The following is a 21,013-nucleotide window of genomic DNA, read 5'->3' as shown; positions in this document are numbered from 1 at the left end:
GGATGATGAAATCATAGGCTATGTAACACCTCCTCACAAAGAAAAAGAAATTTACAAAGGAAATTTCTTATTACTCTAAAACAATCTGTCTAAAGTCTAGATAAGCAATCTGCAATAACATTTTCTTTCCCCTTGACATGTATGTCTAATGAATACTCCTGAAGAAGTAGACTCCATCTTGTCAATCTCTGATTTTTATCTTTAAACTTACTAAGGAATTTCAGTGGGTTATGATCGGTATAAATGACTATGGCGTCAAAACCAGAACACAAATAAAATGAAAAATGCTGTAAACCCAAAATCAAGGCCAAAAGCTCTTTCTCAATAGTTGAGTAGTTCTTTTGAGGTGGAGTGAACTTCTTACTGTAATAAGATACATCATCAATATAAACAACACACCCTGCCAAACCCTCTGTTACAACATTCATGAGCTTCTGAAACGTGACTGGCGCATTCCTCATACCATACGGCATCACGGAACATGCAAAAGTCTTTCCTAGTGTTACAAAACATGAGATCTCTCTAGCACGTTCAGTCATAGGTACTTGCCAGTATCCCTTTAACAAATCAAACCCACTTATGTACCTAGCCTTTCAGATCTTGTCCATGCAATCTTCCACGCGAGGGAGAGGGTGTCTGTCTTGGTTATCTGATTAACACGGCTGTACTCGATGCAAAGCCGCTGTGACCCACCCAGCTCAGGGACTAGAGTGACAGGAGAACTCCACTCGCTCTGACAGGGCTCAATCATCTTGTGGTCCAACAGGTAGCCAAGCCCCCTCTGGATGAGTGGAACTTTCACTGGGTTCACACGATAAGGAGGCAATTTAATTGGCTTTGCGTCTCCAACACTGACATCATGCATCAACACAGTGGTTCTTCCTGGAGTGGCACGGAACACTTGCGGGCACTCCTCCAGCAATGCCAAAAACTCCTGCCTTTCCTCGGGAGGTAGATGAGAAAGCCTAGTCTGGAGATCATTCATGATATCAGGATGCCTCCCCAAACTATCACTCAGGCTCATACTGCATGGGAGAGCTTCACTTGCAGACTCGGGGTGGAACAGCTACAGTGCAGACTGGATTATTTTCGTCCCGCCTGTGATATAACTTTAGCATGTTGATGTGACAAAGTTGCTTGCTCTTTCTACGATCTGGTGTGGCGATGACATAGTTGACATCACTGAGTTTCTTCTCCATGAAATAAGGACCACTAAACTTGGCTTGAAGAGGTTGCCCATGCACCGGTAGCAGAATCAAAACCTGATCTCCTGGCTGAAAGTGGCGTAACCTGGACTTCTTATCATACCAAGTCTTCATCTTCTCCTGAGCAGCTCCTAAATTCTCTCTCGCCAGCTGTAAAGCAGTGGACAGCCGTTCTTTGAACTTCATCACATACTCCAGCAGGTTGACATCATCTTCCTCCGACAGCCAGCATTCCTTGAGTAGCTTAAGGGGTCCTCTTACTTCATGGCCAAACAGTAGTTCAAAGGGTGAGAAGCTCAGTGATTCATTTGGAGATTCTCTTGCGGCAAATACAACGAATGGAAGACCTTTATCCCAGTCTTTCTGATGTTCCAAACAGTATTTCTTGAGCATCGATTTGAGTGTTTGATGATATCTCTCCAACGCTCCTTGGGTCTGGGGATGGTAAGCTGAAGACGTGATCTGGGTGATGCCCAACTCTTTCAGAGACTGCTTGAAAACATTTGACATGAAATTACTTCCCCGGTCTGACTGCACCTCCTTGGGCAGACCAAACTCTGTGAAGAACCCCAGCATTTCCCCAACCACGCTCTCCGCTGAGATACTTCCAAGTGGAATGGCTTCAGGATAACGAGTGGCCATATCAATCAGGGTCAACACATAAGAAAATCCTGAAGAAGTCTTAGGAAGAGGGCCCACAATATCCACCAACACACGGGTGAAAGGCGCCTCAAAAGGAGGAATGGGAACTAGAGGTGCAACCTTTTCGGTCTGATTACACTTCCCCACAACTTGACAGGTGTGACAAGACTTACAATACCATGAAACATCCCTGAAGATACCTGGCCAGAAGAAGTGTTTCAAAATGCGTGCCACAGTCTTCCTCACTCCAAGGTGTCCTGCCAAACTGGAATCATGAGCCACTCTAATGATATCCTGCCTACAAACACGAGGGATGACAACTTGATGTACAACCTCCCACTCACAGTCGGCTGATGCTGTTGGGGGTCTCCACTTCCTCATAAGTACTCCTGACTTTATATAATAACAAGTAGAAGCACCAGCTGACTCTTCCTCACTGCAAGCAGAGTTAGCTAGACCTTTCAACTCAGGGTCAGCAACCTGCAACTCAACCAACTCTTGACTGCCTCATCTGGTGAGTGGTCCAAATTAGCAAGAAAAGTGTCAGCTAGGATAACATCATCATCATCATCATCATTAACCTCTAAGTCACCAGTAACTTTAGACTTAGCCCTTGTGACAGCACATGCAGGGAACACATCAGGGACATCACAATCCTGGGACGCAGCCACTGGCTCACTAGACAACTGAGGAGCTGGACACACTTGACTTCCACCAATATCATTTCCAAGTAAGAAAGTTACACCTAACATTGGGAGTGTCTCAACCAACCCAACCATAACGGAACCATTAGCAAAACCAGACTCTAAATTCACTCTGCACAGAGGGACAGAGAAGTAATTATTCCCTACACCTTGTAAGATTACAGTTTCATCAGAGGAATTAACATTAGAGCCTAGAACAATGGTCAGCATAAGGGATTGGCAAGCACCTGTATCACGATATATTTGAACTGATTTCCTGTCATTACTGTCCAGAGGACTGACAAAACCATCAGACAGGAAATTAGCACATGAACTCTTGAGAGTGTCACCCACATTACTGCTCAAAAGAGGAGCTCCATCATGAGAATTTAAGTTACCCCTCAAAGCAGGTTCAGTTAACTCAGTTAAAGAATTCTGGGAACTCTCAAGGGTGGACACTAGACCAACTGACTGGATTTTTAAAGACTCCTTTTTGTTCACATCACGCTGTCTCCTGAAACATTTCTCCGTAGTATGACCAAGCTTACTACAATAAGTACATTTACTTTTCTGAAATCTAGAGGTGAAGCTCGTATTTACTTCCTGAGAAACATCATCTTTATTCTCTTTCCTGTTACCTGTACTCTGAGTAGAGGCAACGTACTTACTCTCAGCTTTCCCTTTTTCTTTAGAATATCTCTTGTGAGTGAGAACATATTCATCAGCTAAAACTGCAGCATCAGACAAATTATCCATTCTTCTCTCATCAAGATATAGGCTTACATCTTTATAAATACACCTCTTGAAGTCCTCCAGCAAAATCATCTGCTTAAATTTACCAAAATCAGAATCCACATTCTTAGAATTTAACCACTGCTCTAACAGATCTTCTTTGATTTTTGCATACTCAACATGGGATTGCTTATCTTGCTTGTAAGTTGTCCTAAATTTTACTCTATAGGCTTCAGGAACAAGCTCATAGGCCTTAAGAATCAAGCTCTTAACTACATCATAATTATCAGATTGATCCTGAGGCAAAGATGCATAAGTAACTTGAGCTTTACCGGTGAGAACAGTTTGAAGGAGTACTGGCCAATACTTTTTTGGCCAATTAAAACCTGTAGCTACCCTCTCAAACAACTGAAAATACTTTGTTAAATCAGATTCATTAAAAGGAGGGACAAGTTTAACATTTTTAGCCACATCAAAATCATCAGAGCTAGATGATCCAGTTCCACCTTGTTTCATGCGATACTCATGGTCTGCCTGAATCCTGGCAATTTCAACTTGTGCCTGTGCCTCCTGAATACGAGCCTGACACTCCACCTCCTTAGCATTTGCCTGAAATTCAGCCTCCTGAATACGAGCCTGAGACTCAGCCTCCTTAGCACGTGCTTGAAATTCAGCCTCCTTAACACGAGACTCCGCCTCCTTAGCCTGAGGCTCCTGCAGGGCTAGCTGTAACTTAGCTAATTCAATCTGCGTTTGCTCATATGGAGAAGTTACATTAAACAAGCCTTCATTAATCATCTCAACAATTTGATCTTTAGAATGATGAGAGCGAACAGCAATTCCCAATTGTTGAGCAACAAGCTTAAGTTCATTCTTTGTTCTGTTTTCTACATCACACACTGTTTGCACATTTGACAAAAAATCTTTGGCTTCATCAAGTGTAGTAATAGTAGACATCATGAATAAGTAACAGTCACAAAATATCAAACAATATCCTTATGATAATATCCTGAATATCCTGATGAGAGGTCGCCAAATTTATGTTACGGAACAGAGAAAGATAATGTACACTTTAAGTGAGAATACTAATAATCACTACTGTCCCGTAAAGGTCCAGGTTCAAAACAAAAGAGTTAGGTAAAATTACAAGTTAAAGTTTAATGCTCAAACTAACAACAAAACATTCAGGACTCATAAGGATAATGTAATGGCAAAAAACAGGTTAAATATATGTTTAACTGCAATAGCCTCTATTAACATGAAATCAGCAAGAGTAAATTTAACTAAGTCAGCCCTGATAAAGTGAAAATACACTGGGTAATGCTCAGTTAATGCAAGATAAATTATTACAGATACAAAATATTATTAATGATGACTGACGTAAAGAACCTTTACATAAATTACAAAAACCTCACTAGGCCTAAGAATCAACCTCATGCTACACAGTACAAGAAAAAATGCAGCAACAGTTATACTCAAATTACACACAGCTGCTAGAAGGTTGGAGACTTCCTGAGATCTCACAATAATAATAACTGTACAGGGGAGGACAGAGATGTGACCAAAATGAGGAGTAGATCTAAGTAGCAATAATGCAGAGACTGAGCTCATTATATAGGGGCCAGCAGAGCTTGATACAACTTGTAAGAAGGACGCGCAAATGAAGCCTAGGGGACAAAGAGCTGACGATCCTGCTCTGAACAACAGAAAGGACGACTTACTCTACTATAACGGTAGAAGGGGGGGACTGAGACAGAACACGCTCGTGATCAAACAGGCAGCACACTGTACGTTAGAATTACACAAAGGATGATGAAATCATAGGCTATGTAACAATATATATATATATGGGTCTGGGGGTTTCTGGCCCTTGGTTTGGGCATGATTGAAGGACAAACAAGCAAACAACGCAGTTCTATTACATAAATAGATTGGCGTGTGAGAAAGAGAGGTACAGAAGCTGATGCGGGCAGGAAATTGACAAGAGATCGAGCTGGCTGGCGAGTTTTATGCAGAGTACTGTATGAGCAGGTTTTGGCACCGCTTGTTAACTTTATTCTGCCTCCTTTGTTATTGTATCTGTTCCTGTATTTGCATCCTTTTTTTTTTTTTTCCTGAGTAACCTACCCAATAGCTCTGTCATTGCTTCCTCTGTCCGTGTTTTTTTTTTCTATGCGAGGAAGAAGGAACCAAAGGCTGAGCCCACATTAACGTTCCTTCCAAGAAAGAAACAAAAACAATACAAAAGAGAGCCAAATTCAAGATCCATTCACTGCGAGATGTCTGGATACACTGCGTTTGAAAGACAGGAGATCATAGGAAGTAGGAAATACAGACAGAGGGAGACAGATCCAAAGTCGACCTGTTGCATAAGTGAAGGACTGAGAGTAATGGTTAACTCTTGCATCAGAGAGTTGAACAGCAAAGGGATGAAAGTTTGTTGCTAGATGGGTGCTACGCTCTCGTCGTAGAGGTGGAGTGATGCAAGCAGACAGTTCAGAGGAGCAGTGACCAGTGAAGTAGCGACAGAAAAGAGATAAAGAGGCAACAGCGCGGTGAAGAGATAAAGGTTGAAGGGGGCCAGTAAGAGGAGGACAGTTGATGTGATGAGTAGTCTTTGACTCCACCCTATTGAGAAGAGCTGCACAGTATGTGGGAAGCCTCCCCACACACGAGAGTTGTACTCTAAACAGGGGCGAATAAAACCCCTGTATAAAGTCAACAACTGTGCAGGAGTAAAGAAGGCATGGAGTCGGCTTAGCACACCTAATCTCTTGGAAGCAGATTTCACAAGAGATGTAATATGATCTTTCCAAGATAAGTCCGGTGTGAATGAAACCTCAAGCATATTCAAGGATGATGCAGGATTGAGCTGGGTATTATTATACATTAGTGGGTATTCCTATGGAAGATTTTGACTGGTTGATAGGTGTAGAAACCGAGTCTTTGATGCATTAAAAACAACCAGATTCTTTTTACCCCAGTCAGAGATACGAGCCAATTCAGACATTAGTTGTGCCATAGCCTCATCCCTTATTTGATGAAGTAACTGCTGAGATGGACGTTGCAGGAACCGAATGGAGAGGTGAAGGGTGGAATCATCAGCATATGAGTGGATAGGGTTATATGTACAGCTTAGATCATTGATGAATAAATGGAAGAGAGTTGGTGATAGGACAGAGCCCTGAGAAACACTATTGGTAATAGATCTAGGAGAAGAACGATGGCCGTCTACAACAGCAGCTATAGAATGACCGGAAAGGAAGCTAGAGATGAAGGCACAGATAGAAGGATAGAAACCGTAAGAGGGCTGCTTGGAAATTAAAGATTTATGCCAGACTCGATCGAAAGCCTTTGAGATGTCAAGTGCAATGGTAAAGCTTTCGCCAAATTCCCGAAAGGAGGATGACCAGGAATCTAAAAGGTAGATGAGAAGATCGCCAGTGAAGTTTCCATGACGGAACCCATACTGACGATCAGAAAGAAGGTTGTAATAGGAAAGATGCTTTAAAAATTTTCTGTGAAGAATGGACTCAAAAACTTTTAAAACACAGGATGTTAAAGCAATTGGACGATAGTTAGAAGGTTGGAACGGTTACCCTTCTTTGGGACCTGCTGAATGAGAGCAAACTTCCAGCAAGAAGGAAAGGTACAAGTTGAAAGACAAAGGCGAAAGAGTTTACCTAGACAGGGTGTAAGTACAGAAGCACAGTTCTTGAGGACAACAGGAGGGACCCTATCGGGCCCATATGCCTTGTTAGTACTGAGGCCAGTGATGGCAGAAAATACATCAGCTGAAGAAATTTTAATGCCAGACATGAGGAAGTCAGAGGGGGGGGAAGTGAGGAAGGAACAGCACTGGAATTGTCTAAGGTGGAATTGGAGGAGAAAGTCTGAGCGAAGAGATCTGCTTTATCAGTAGAAGAAATAGCTACAGAGCCATCAGAGTAGAAAAGAGGAGGGAAGGATGATGAGGTAAAGTTGTTAGAAAGGTTTTTGGCAAGGTGCCAGAAGGAGCAGGAAGAATTCGAGTTGGAGAGTTAAGAGCGTTTAGAACATATGAAATTATTTTCTGAAGAGTGACGAACAGACTTAGCAGGATTCCGGGCAGAAACATGGTGGGTTGGCTCCGGTACCTTTTATAGGCTCTCTCCTTGTTGCGGACAGCATTAGAACAAGCGTGCTTAAACCAAGGCTTTCTTGCATTAGTCAGAGGATATGAGAAGGGAATGTATGCTTCCATGCCTGAGAGAATAACCTCTGTAATGCACAAGGCACACTCAGATGGCCCCTGGCCACAGAAGCAATAATCATTCCAGGGAAAATCAAAGAAGCACTGTCTGAGTGCCTCCCAATCCGCAGCTCCAAAGTGCCACAGACGACGTTTCTTTGGAGGGTTCACAGGCAGTACCGGAGCAATAGGACAGGTTAAAGTAACGAGGTTATGATCGGAGGAGCCCAACGGAGAGAAAAGATTAACAGTGTAAGCAGAAGGATTAGTTGTATGGAAGAGGTCAAGTATGTTGGAGCTCTCTCCAAGGTGGTCAGGGATACGGGTAGGATGCTGTACAAGCTGCTCTAGGTCATTAAGGATAGAAAAGATGAAGGCTTGTTCACCAGGTGGATCAGTGAAAGGAGAGGAGAGCCAAAGGTGGTGGTGAACATTGAAATCTCCTAGAATGGAGATTTCAGAGAAAGGAGATATGGATAGAATGTGTTCCATTGTAGATGTAAGATAGTCGAAGAATTTTTGATAGTCAGTAGAATTAGGAGATAAGTAAACAGCGCAGAGATATTTAGTCAGAGAATGAAAGGAAAGCCGAAGCCAGAGAGTAGAGAATTCAGAAGAATCAAGTTCAGGAACACGAGAGCAAGACAGGTCGGCGCGTACATATATGCAGCATCTACCTTTGGCTTTGAAATGAGTATAGAGAAAGTAGGAGGATACAGAGGAGGGTTTGCTGTCAGTTGTCTCAGACAAGTGAGTCTCTTTAAGAAAGAGAAGGTGAGGTATAGAGGATAGGTGGTGTTCAGCAGACAAAAAGTTAGAGGAGAGGCCGCGAATGTTGCAGAAATGAAGATGAAGTGAGTCAGACAGTGGATCCAGGCAACTCAGAGTGTCGTTACCGGGAGAGGGGCTGATGGTAGGGGTAGTTATGGTCTCCCCCCCCCCCCCGTGACTCCAAGGCATTGGTGTTTTGCGGCATTTTTCTTTTATATAATTTTGATAAGGAAGTGCAGTGTGTACTGTGCATGTAGTTTAGTGATGATAGTTAGAGAAACCTGTATTGGAGAGCATGCTGGCCTACTTTCTGTGTTACTGAAACACTGAAAAAGTTCAGGAAAGGGGGATGGTCAGGAACTAGTCCTGAGGGCTGATGAAACGGGAGCTCCAGCTTTCCATCCACCTTGGGAGTACTGCCCTGCTCGACTGGTGCTACAGTCTACTCCTCTGGTATTATGCTATTCCTTATTAAGGTAGCGCTGAATCGTTATATACAGTTCTCAACCTTTTCCCCTCGCTCGCTTATGTTTTTTTTTTTTTTACTGCTAACACACACAGAGACTTTTCATGTATTTTCCCTTTTTCACATTAGTTAATGTGTTCTTTATAAACGAAGACACCTGTAGAACAGCATTTTTTATTTCCCTCTATTCCCTCTGCAATTTATTTTTTGACTAACCTATACATTATTGCATTGCCTGTGCTTCTGTTTTTAGAATAATTCTTGGTGCTTGTGTGTGAGCGTGTGTGTGTGCCCGCAACCTATTTGTTTCTCTTTACCTATTTCAGCACTCTCTCTCTCTCTCTCTCTCTCTCTCTCTCTCTCTGGTCCTTAGACCAATTGGGTGCAGGTGTTGCACTCTGTAAGTGCTCTTTCTTGTTTCTAATTTTGGTTCTACCTTTTCAGTACACCAGTCGGTTCAGTCCTGCCCGAGTTTCTGGAAGGAAAGGTGAGTTTGTAAAGAGTCTTGTGTTGCTTAGGAGGCTGTATTCAGTGTCTCAAGTAAGAAAAGAGTCCTTTATTTCTTCGAGGATATATTAAGGGTGTACAAATGAATTAGGAAAGAGTCTATCTATGTTTAGCAGGCTGCATTCAGGGTGTATCGGGTGAGTTAGGAAAGCGTCTTGTGTTGCTTAGAAGGACGTATTCAGGATGTGCCAGGTGAGTTAGGATAGTCTTAGTGTTGCGTCGGAGGCTGTATTCAGGTTGTGTCAGGGTGTTCGTTTTAGCCAGTCCCACCGTCTCCTGTTCTATCTAATCTTGTCTCTCTGTATATTACCCCCTCTCTCCTTTTACCATTCTTTTTATATTCTCTTCTTTCCTTTCGTTTATTTTTATTTTTTTCATATTTTTCTCCGCCTAATATGACCGTCCATGTTTTTAACGTGAAGTTAGTATTTATGCTCATAGAGTCTAATTCATTTTACCCATAACTGAAAGATGGAGACAGTCTTAAGCATGCTTAGAGAGAGAGAGAGAGAGAGAGAGAGAGAGAGAGAGAGATACTGTATCTATCTATCAATCTATATATCTATGTCTATATCTATATCTATGTATTTATCTATCTATATATGTATGTATATTTATCTATCTATATCTATATCTATCTATCTATCTATCTATCTATCTGTCTAGAGAGAGAGAGTGACCAGCCAAATAGTTTCCAGTACACCAGGAAACCATTTACTACGCTGGGTGGTAACCATATAACCAAAATATGGCACCTGGTGGTTTAGTGGGTAATTGCGGCGCTACAGTCGGATTGAGTCAGTGAAGATTTATATCCAAGGGATGGTTGGGGTTATTGCTCACGTAATGCCACTCAGGGATGAGTGAGGCTTGTCACTCTCATCTTAAATGTCAGGAACAACTTGCCTAGCCCCGGGCTCCTACGCTCTTCATGGGGCAACGTAGAATTGGATGATGGAGATATATATATATATATATATATATATATATATATATATATATATATATATATATATATATATATATATATATATATATACATATATATATATATAAATAAATATATATATATATATATATATATATATATATATATATATATATATATATATATATATATATATATATATATATATTTGTACAGAGTGAAGCGCATACCACGAATAAACAGCCGGAAGCTTCAGTATGTTGGACCACAGTTTTACATAACATTTCCTAACGCACACGTGGCACAGAAATATCCCGCGAAACTTTCAACACACTGCCCTCCAAGCACTGCAACGCTTGAGTGAGAATGCAAAAACACATTTTTAGAACACGACACCTGAAGGTTATTAAAAAAAAAAAAAAAAAAAAAAGAGGGGGCAGTGTAAAAAAAAAAAAGAGGGGGTAGAAAGTATAAAAAAAAAAAAATGTTTAGGCCGCTGGCTGTCATAAGAAACGAAGAGGAGAGGTAGGGGTGGTGGGATGGAGGAAGGGAAGATGGAGGGAGGGGGCTAGGCGACGGAAGGGGTGTGTGAAAGGAAGTGAGGGTAGTGACGGGAAGAGAAGGAAATGATGAGGGAAAGAAGGAAGATAAGATACAAAGAAGAGAGGGAATGGGGGTAGGGAAGGAAGGGGACACGAGAGAGCCAGAAGAGAGTGGAGCGAGAGGCTAGGAGGGAAGAGGATGATGGGAAGTGAGGATGGAAAGTGAAGAAAGGGAGGGAGGGGCAGGACAGTAGGTCGAGGGAAGGTGGGAGAGGAGACGCAGAGGCAAGAGAGATGTAGAAGAGAAAACAGGAAAGGAAGATGAGAGGAGGGCCGGGTGAATGAAGTACGTAAGCTAGGAAGGAAAAGAATAGGAAGAGGAGAATGAATTGGGGGTAAAGGGAAAGGAAGAAGAGATGGAGGAGAGGTAGGGTCTGAGGAGGGTATATGGGAAGGGGAAAGGTTATGTGAAAGTTGAGAGTGGATACTGAGGGAAAGGGACAGAGGGTACGGGAGAAGAGGGAGGATAAGGAATGGGAGATGAAAGGGAAGGGAGCATTTAAAGAGGAAAGAACGGGTGAAGGAGGGAGGATGGGAATATACCTAAAAAAGGAACCTGACAGAGAGGACACAGGGGGATGAAGAGAAGAATAAGGACCATGGGGAGGGATATTCTCACTCACGTACCAGGGATGAAGAGCAGCACAAACTTTTCTAATAACTGTCTGGTTCTGTCCTCGTCCACCGGACAGCATAAACAGAAGTAGAACCAAAGTGACTGGAATAATGTGACAGGTTGATAGGCTTGAAGGAATAGCGACCAGAGATATTCAATCACTTATACATTTCCCTCCCTGGTTGACTGTAAAATTGTTATATTTGGTACGGGGAGGCTAGCTAATATCACCTTCGTAACACAGGGAAGCCCGTTACATACTGAAGTAAGTACAGTACTTTCGTCATTTGCGTGACGTACGTCACGCCATGAACCTTCAACAGCGGTGAAAAAGGACACCAAAGTTGTGCATGCCACTCCACAGCAGATGACTTTAATGAAACCTACATGCTCATTGCAAACGCAGATAAAATCAAGTTGCCCTGAAAAGACATCCACAGTTACCCAAAATAATAATAATTCCACAGTTACCCAAAATCGTTTACTGTAGCGGGACGTTATCCATTGCTCGGCAACGCTTTCTCTTGAAACTCCCTCTATCCACTTCCCCCGTGGAAAAAGGTAACAAAGGTAACAATTGTCCTACACCTCGAACATGCCGTAGATTGAAAAAAAAAAAAAAAGGGGGGGGGGGCGCTGATCAAAGGAATGACGGGAGGATGGGCTTTGATGTTGGTTGGCCGTGGGCTTTTGGCGGGAAATTATTCCTTGTGAATTTGGGTGTTGTAGGACTTTAGGTTTGAGTGCATCGAAAGCTTATTTGAATATATCTTTGTGGAATAAGATTGCCAAGGGGTAGATGAAGACGTAGGGGACACGGAAACGGGTGGAGATACCTGTTGAATGGAGATCTAATACCGTGTGAAATTAGTGTTTATTGTTGCATCATTAACGATTTGAGTGTAGAAGATTGAGGGTCTGAGGAGAACATATAGCAAGGGAGAGGTTATGTGAAGGGGAAGGAAAAATATTGAGAGGATGGAACAGAGGGTCCGGAGAAGAGGAAGGATAAGGAACGTTTTTTCCAACAAGAATAACACAATAAGCCTATTGCTTTCAAATGTTTGGCGTCTTAACGACACTGGCAAAAACTTGATTTCGATTATCAGGTTTCCAGACCCTTGCATAAAGTTTGCTCCTCCCTTTGTTCTTTCTCACACAACAGCACAGTTGGGGAATTGTATGTAAATTTGATAGTTGCGTATCCTACTACAAAGGTAGGTTAGGACTCAGCACAGGTAACTTCTCTATTTTAATAACATGCATTAATACAAATTGTCTTCTTCTGGTACAGAGAAAATGCTTTAATGTGGACCAACTACTCGAAGGTCATTAAGACAGGCAATTAATTTTTACCAAGTTTCAGTTGTTATTGTAGTACATGCAACAATCAAATTTACATCCAGGGCACCAATTATACAGCTGGAAGATCCAGGAAGAGAGGAAAATCAGACTTTATCAAAGAGACTGACAGGACAAAAATCCAAATTCAGTCCCGTCTTGATGAGGACTGGGTATATTAACTATTTCACCACCAGTTCTCAGTTCATTCCTCTGCACTAAACACACACACACACACACACACACACACACACACACACACACACACACACACACACACACACACACACACACACACACACACACACACACACACACACACACACACACACACACACACACACACACAACAAGCGGCAACCCTTTATCGAGTCGTCATTTATCGTTCTATATGTAATGAAGTCTGGCCGGGGGTGTGGGGGTCTAGGTCACAGCAGCCGCCTTGCATCATGATTTAATGCGTGTAAAAATCTTGCCTTGAACACGTGTGTGCGTGTGTGTGTGTGTGTGTGTGTGTGTGTGTGTGTGTGTGTGTGTGTGTGTGTGTGTGTGTGTGTGTGTGTGATTCATTCCCAACTTAATGAAATTGTCTTGTTAGTTGCAGTAGAATATTTGCGTTATCCAGACAATGAGAGGGTGCTTGCAGTACAAGTCTTATCACTCAGTCTCCTATGACTTTATGTCTAACTGTCTTTTTATCTATCTATATGTTGCCAGACTCCTTAATCCCGTAAAGCGTGGCTACGAGTACAAACAAATTACCTCCACTTCGCCCTGTCTTCCGCCATTTGGCTACATTCCATCCAACTCACACACCCCTCTCTCATTTATCTTCCCCTTCCATCCTTTCATCTCATCCTTGGTCTCCCCCTCCTCCTGTCCCTCTCCCCCTTCCTCACATACATTCTTTGAGTCAGTCTGTCATTCTCCATCGTCTCCAATTAGGCAAACCATCTCTCGGTACTTATCATACTACTTTCAGCCATTTCCACAATAACACTACAACATTCCTTTATGTCCTCATTTGTCTGTTTCTCCAAGCAGCTGCACATGCTTCCCTCATTTAACCCATTTTAACTGCGGTCACTCTTGACTTGTGTCCTTCCTGTCAGTCTGTACTTTTTTCATATTTAATCTCCTTAGTTTTTTTATTCTTATTACACTTCAACTTCTTTTTCATTAGCTCATTTCACTCCTTTTCCTCGTCTCATCTCCACATGTTTCCATGTCCATAGTCACATTTCCTCTGCCCTCCTTCACTTGTGTCCAAAACCTCATCATTCAGTGACTTTGACCTGACCGTGACCCTGAGACAAGTGAATAAAAAATCGCCACACAGAATTCACCTCACGCCAACCCAGCCGCCACATTCTCACCAAACCTTTACAGCCACCATCATTTTTAACTCCTTGTCAGATGGCTCATTGACTGGATTACTTTTTTTTTTTTTACTCCAAGACATTTTCACTCTGCTTCGGGAACACCTATCGCAGTAGAGGAAGAATGAGAGTAATGTATAAATCTTTACACATTTTCCTTTTGACCCCCCACCTCACCTCCCCCGTTTTATTTCACGACCCTTTTCCCACCCACAGCCCTATCTTCTCGGCTGAAAAGACCAAGGTGGTTGGTGAACGTGGACTACGCTGTAAACTAGAAAATGCACACGAAAATAAATACCCGGGGCTGACTACTGGCGATCTCACTGAGACTGTCAAGAACATGTGTAAATCTCACCCAGGCCAGTGAAAGGTCTTGTTGCCAATACACAACGATCCAGTGTTAGGATCTATCAATCTATCTATATACCTAGGTCATTTCCCCCTCCTTGTCACGTACACGAAGAAGCAGATAGAACTAGAGTCTAGAGATGGTGCAGGACACAATGCTGCAATGAGTATTATTTCCTATATTTATTCCTGTTCCACTGTTCTCATGATTTCTTCGATTTTCTTCGCTTTTATCTTATCCTTTTTCCTTCCAGTTTTACATCGGTCTTTCCTCTTCTCATTTTTGCCTTCCTTGTTCGTATTTTATTCCCTTTTTTGTCTTTTACTTCTTCCTTTTCTTTCTTGACTCGTTATTAAACTTTTTTTTATTTTTTTACATCTTTTTCTCTCCTTGTTCTCCTCTGTTCTCCTTTCATTTTCTTATAGTGGAAAAGTAATTCTTTTTGCAGTCTTATTTATTCTTATCCTTTGTTTTTCTTTCATTTTCTCCATATTTCTACATCCTTATATTTGTATTCTCTCTTCTTCCCTCTCTCTTTCTGTTTTCTTTTCTTTTCCCTTCTTTCATTTTCTCCTTATTTTTTCGATCTTTTAATTATATTCTCCTTCCTTCTTCGTTTTCTCATTTCTGTTTTCTTTTTCTTTTCGCTTCTTTCATTTTCTCCTGCCGTAAATCAGAGGTGAGTACAAGAAAATACTGCCTACTGAAAACTCACATCACTACCCGGAAAAACTTTGGTCACATGTGACAGCATAAAAGTGATAAACGAGAGAGAGATCCGAAAAGGAAAGAGAAGTGAGATATAGATCATGCAGAGAGAGTGAGAGAGAGAGAGAGAGAGAGAGAGAGAGAGAGAGAGAGAGAGAGAGAGAGAGAGAGAGAGAGAGAGAGAGAGAGAACTCTAGAAGGAGGACACAAGGGAAGGGAATACGGGAAAATAGAGGGGAAGTGAAAAAAAAAAAAAAAGGAATGTGGGGGTCATATAAATGTAGCAGGAGAGCAGAGGAAACTGAGAGGGAGAAGAGAAGATGCAGAATAATAAAGAATGAAGTGAAAGAGCGGAGAGAGGGAAAGGAATAGGAGAGAAGACAAAGGAGAAGGATGGTAGATGGAAGGAGAGGTAACTGAGAGAGAGAGAGAGAGAGAGAGAGAGAGAGAGAGAAATGTGGTGGGAGTCTGTCATGAGGCGCTTAGCTCTGGTACTTATCTCCGCAGCTTATGTCCTTTGGCGGGTTATTCATTCACTGTTCTGAGATACAAGGCCAATGCACTATCCAGGGTGCCACAGTTGCCTCCCATAGGTAACTACAGTATTTTGCCTACCAGTCCTTAAAGGGTGGCTGGACACCTGAGTCACGTGGGAGGAATCCTGGTGGTGTCGAGCCGGAACCATGGGGCTAACCAGTCGGCAACCGCGGCGAATGAGAAGAGTCACCTGGAATGAAAAGAACAAAGAAGGTAAAATAAAGGGACGACGCAGGGAGAAGAAAGAGAGACACTTGGAAATAAAATAAAAATGAGGGTGAAGGAGAAGAGAGACGGAAATAAGAAATGAGTGACGGAGGAGAGAAGAATATGAAAGTAATGGAGAGGCAATAGAAGAGGAGAGAGAAGGGGCAGAAGGAATAGGAATTGAAAAGAAGATTGATGATAAAAATAGAATACAGGAGAGAGAGAGAGAGAGAGAGAGAGAGAGAGAGAGAGAGAGAGAGAGAGAGAGAGAGAGAGAGAGAGAGAGAGAATGCAATTTAAATAATAGTCAAGCTGAGTCTGTGTATGTCTGACTTTGTTTTTGTTTGTTTCTTTCAAGGGAACGGTATTACTGTAGTTATCGACCTAAACCTGTCTCCGTTAGGTCAGGGTAACTCCAGGGAATATCAGAAAAGTAAAAGAAACATGATCGCGCGCAACGCCCCGGGGCGAAATTGTCAGAAATCGCCACACGCGAAGATATACGAAAATTGTGTTTTCGACGTTTTGGTCAGAATTGGTATTTGTGGGTTCAATAGCGGTTTGGACAAAGATAAGGGTATTTCCAAATATTTGTGATGGAAAGATTATTAGTTAGTCCAGCAACTTTCTATGGGCAATACAAGTACCTACAAAAAATAACAGGACAGACTGATAACTGGAGGTAATAAATTTATGAAGGTATGGTAAATGAGGGTAGTTACCTGTGTCTGTTGGCTCAAACATGGTCTGCATGCGTTGTAGGAATTAAAAAATATTCACCCAAATTTTCATATGAACACACTACACTAATTCATTTCCGTATTCGTGCATCTGTGCACACTCACACATCTGAACATTTTGCGCGCACACACACACACACACACACACACACACACACACACACACACACACACACACACACACATGAAAAGTATGGGTTCCAGTTAACTACTGCATTAAATTTATACTGAAAAGTGGTGGAAATGTGTACGTTGATTGTGGTGATAAGTTGCAGGCAGAGGGTCAAGAAAATCACACACTTCAAAAAGTCTGTCTTTTTTGCCAGTCATCTGTCTCCCTAATGCTGGAGGGTTAGTTCCGTATTTCTACTCTATTCAGTTCGGTGATTTATATATTTTTTTGTTTAACTTATTTTTTTACTTTTTATCCGGCTAACTTGAGGTGTTTTTATTGTCCTTTACTAAGCGGATATGATTTATTCTTGCGCCTCTTGGATTTATTCAACAACAACAACCTCATACTGAAGGATTTAAGGAGAATAAATCTGATCTTTTCCAGTTCGAAAAGTTTGTTCAACGCTGAAGACCGTCCTCTGACGATAGGAAGAATAAACAAAATATGCGTTGTGGAAGGTAATATGTCAAAAGACTGGAGGTCATAGGCAGTGGGAAAGACAGACCGAGTCAACAGTATCAGAGGTAACTTGTTAAGCACGTGTTCGGTTAACTTTTGCATTAGGGAGTTGGAAAGAAGAGCGTTGGGAGTGTGTGTGGCTGGATGGATATTGCACGACCACCGTAATGGAACTGGGATGTAAGCAATGACTTCGAAAGAGTAAAGAGATTAAAAAGAGATATCTGTATATTTGGCTGTGCATATCTATGTATCTGTCTCTTGTTAAAACTTTGCCCAGTCTCGGCACTTGAAGCCATTTCCCTCATTTACCCCTCAGATTCCATTCTCTGTATTACGTGTGCAATTGAATCAGTTACTGGTAAAGAGGCTTGAACTATAATCCGTTGAAGAAAAAGAGGGAATTCTTTACACTTTTAATCAGGGAATAAAATTCTTCTCTTGTTCTTGTTACCAGTCGATATTTTCCAGTTTAACAACGCATTGCTGCAGTGAAGCGGTCAGTTAAGTTTACATGTAACCACTTAAGTTTCAAAAGTGTCCAGACATCAAGAGGGGAACACTAATTACGTCACTGGATTGATGTATTCAAGGAAAACTATAGTTTGACAACTATCACGAGGTTGTTTTATTGTGGGTCATTCAAACAGATTCACGATTACTTTTTTTTTTTTTTTAACCCATATCAGTTGTTGTATCTTACACAATGGTCACTCATTGTACAAGGACTTGTGGCTAGTTGTACTTCTATTTCTCAGAAATCATAAAAAAGTATATTATTTTCATGGCATATATTTAACCACGCTGAGCGATTTTATTATTCAGAGAAAGAAAAAATGGGGTTGACATCAGGGAAACAGAAGCCAGCCAACCTAAAGGAAGGACAAACAAAACAGCACCCTGAATTTTTATCATTTTTTTAAAATTGGCGCGTCCCTTGGCCGCCGGGGAAATGAAGGGTGTGTGTGTGGAATGGTCAGGGAAAGTATGGGAGTGTGGTCAGGGAAAGTGTGGGAAGGTGAAGGAGGGTGTGGGACAATGACGGAGGGTGTGGAGAGGTGACGGATAGTAAAGAAGTATGTGGGAAGGTGTATGGGGGCGGTGGGATAGTGAGGGAGGGTGTGAGACAGTGAGAGACAGCGCTGAAGGATGTGTGAGGGAGTGTGAAATTGAAGGGGAGCGGGGAGGAAATGAAAGTTTGGGAGGACGTGAGACAGTAAGAGAGTGTGCTGGAAGGCATGAGACAGTAAAGAATAGTGTTGGAATGCTTGAGACAGTACAGTGTTGGAAGGCGTGAAGCAGTAAGGAATAGTGTTGGAAGGGATGAGACAGTAAGGGAGAGTGGGAAGGCATGAAGCAATAAGGAATAGTGTTGGAAGACGTGAGACAGTACAGTGTTGGAAGGCGTGAGAAAATCAGGAAGAGTGATGGAAGGAGTGAGACTCTAAGGAATAGTGTTGGAAAGCGTGAGACAGTTAGGGAAAGCGTTGGAAGGCGTCAGACAGTGTGGGAGGGGGCTTGAGCGTGAGCGAGACAGGAGTGATTTTTTCTTTGCCTATCGATCACTGGGGCCGGAGCCCTTGGTCATTAAGGCAAAAATATATATATGTATATACACTGACATATATGCACGTATATATATACAAACATACATACATACATACATACATACATACACACATCCATGCATATGAACATACACACTTTCATGCACACGTACATATATATATATAATAATTTTTATTTTATTATTTTTTGTATTTTCATTTTTATAATTTTTTTAAATTTTTTATATTTTTAACCTTATATTACTTATAAACAAAAATACCTAATCTAAAGACCCTAAAACTAATCACCTAACAGACAAATCGCTAACCTATACTAAATCCTAAAGAGACAAATAACTAAACCTACACTAATGGTAAAAGTACCTCGACCAAGAGAACACCATCGACTGCAATGTAATGCCTTTCTACATTACATACCTGCACTTATCACCTGCTGACTGTCAGTCGAGGCATAACCTAATATAGGGGACATCAATATATGAAAGAGAACCAGACGAGTCAGGAACATTTCCATATGCGTCAGCTGTCGGCCCTAATTAGAATAACTTAAGCAAGATTGTATAACTTTTTTACATAATATGTACAAAACTGAAGGACCTCACCCAACAGACCACCATCAACTGCAAGTACCCAATACCTTTCTATATTGCACACTTGCTCTCATCAGCTGGTGACTGTCAGGCGAGGAACGGGGTTTAATGTAGGGGACATCAGTATTAGAAACAGAGCAGTGATAAGGAGGAACTATTTCAAATATGTCAACTGTCAACCCTAATTAATAGTACAATATATACATATTTACAGTTGATAAAAACCATAACCATATAGTAAAAAAGTCACATCACTCTGATCAGTCCGGTCTCTCTCAAGAAAGCCATCAATTTATCAGTCATAACAATGTCCCCATCACCCAGGATGGTGGAAAGGGTGAAGAGGACGTCTGCTGCGCTGCAGTAATTTATAAGTGATGCACGTTCACGAATAAATCGCTGACAGCATAGGATGATATGACTGATAGATAACACCGCATCACAGATGTCACAGTGCAGTGGGAAGCGTCGTTCCATATATGGTTTCATGTGAGTTAAAACGGTGGCATTAAGCCGTATTCTTGCCAATACTTTTTCTTCAAGGCGACTAGGACGGTTGGCAGTGTCCCAGTCGCCCAGGTGCGGCTTACATGTTGGAATATTAAGTCTGGTCCACTGACCTTGCCACAGAAGATTTATTGATTTCTTTCCGAGAGAGAGACACGACCGTAGATCACGAGGAACGTCCCAAGTCTCCTCGAGCTCTACAGCCGACTTGGCAAGTAAGTCAGCCTGCTCATTGCCGTAGATACGACAATAACCAGGCACCCAGATCAGTGTGAATGACTTGTTGCACGAATGCAGCATATTAACAATGCGGCCCTGGATCTCGTGCGAGTCCGTAGTGCAAGATGCAATTGCCTGAAGGGCTGATTTCGAGTCTGAAAATATGACAAATGAGTCATGCCTAGAATTGAGAGCATAGTCTATGGCTTTGTCAATAGCAAAAAGTTCGGGGGTAAACACAGATGTATGAGTCGGCAACCGATACCTGAGGGCACATTCAGTCGACCACACACTTGCATCCACACATTCATTCGACTTGGAGCCGTTGGTGTACAAGTGGTGGGACCCCAAGTGACGAATGATGATGTTACGAAACAAGTGGTGGACCTCCGCCTCCGGTGCCTTGGCCTTTGGTGCTGGGAGCCATGTAACATCAACAGTAAAGCCGGGTGGCTCCCAAGGTGCTATATTTTTAAGCACCAACTTCTCACAGTCACTGGGGTCCACACCAAGCTCCTGAGTCAGTAAGTGGAGGCGAATTGCAAGTGGCCGACGCACCCCCCGCATGAGATGGTGTCATTGACGCAGGGGGATACAGGCCACATTGCCGATATTACTTTTCCTATATGTTCGTATGACGTACAAAAAGGCCAGGTGGTCACGGCGAATACGGAGGGGAGGCACATTTGCTTCCACTTCCATACAAGCTACATGGGTACACCGGACGGCTCCAAGGCACATTCGCAAACATTTATTCTGTAGCACATCCAATCCTCTCAGCGTGGCATCGGATGCCGAGCCATACACCTGTGCGCCATAATCTAGCTTCGATCGAATAAGGGACTTAT

The sequence above is a fragment of the Coenobita brevimanus genome, chromosome 84, assembly GCF_032717465.1.
Source record: "Coenobita brevimanus isolate Jiangsu-jjx chromosome 84, ASM3271746v2, whole genome shotgun sequence".
NCBI lineage: Eukaryota > Metazoa > Arthropoda > Malacostraca > Decapoda > Coenobitidae > Coenobita > Coenobita brevimanus.
Note: the sequence above shows the minus strand (reverse complement) of the source record.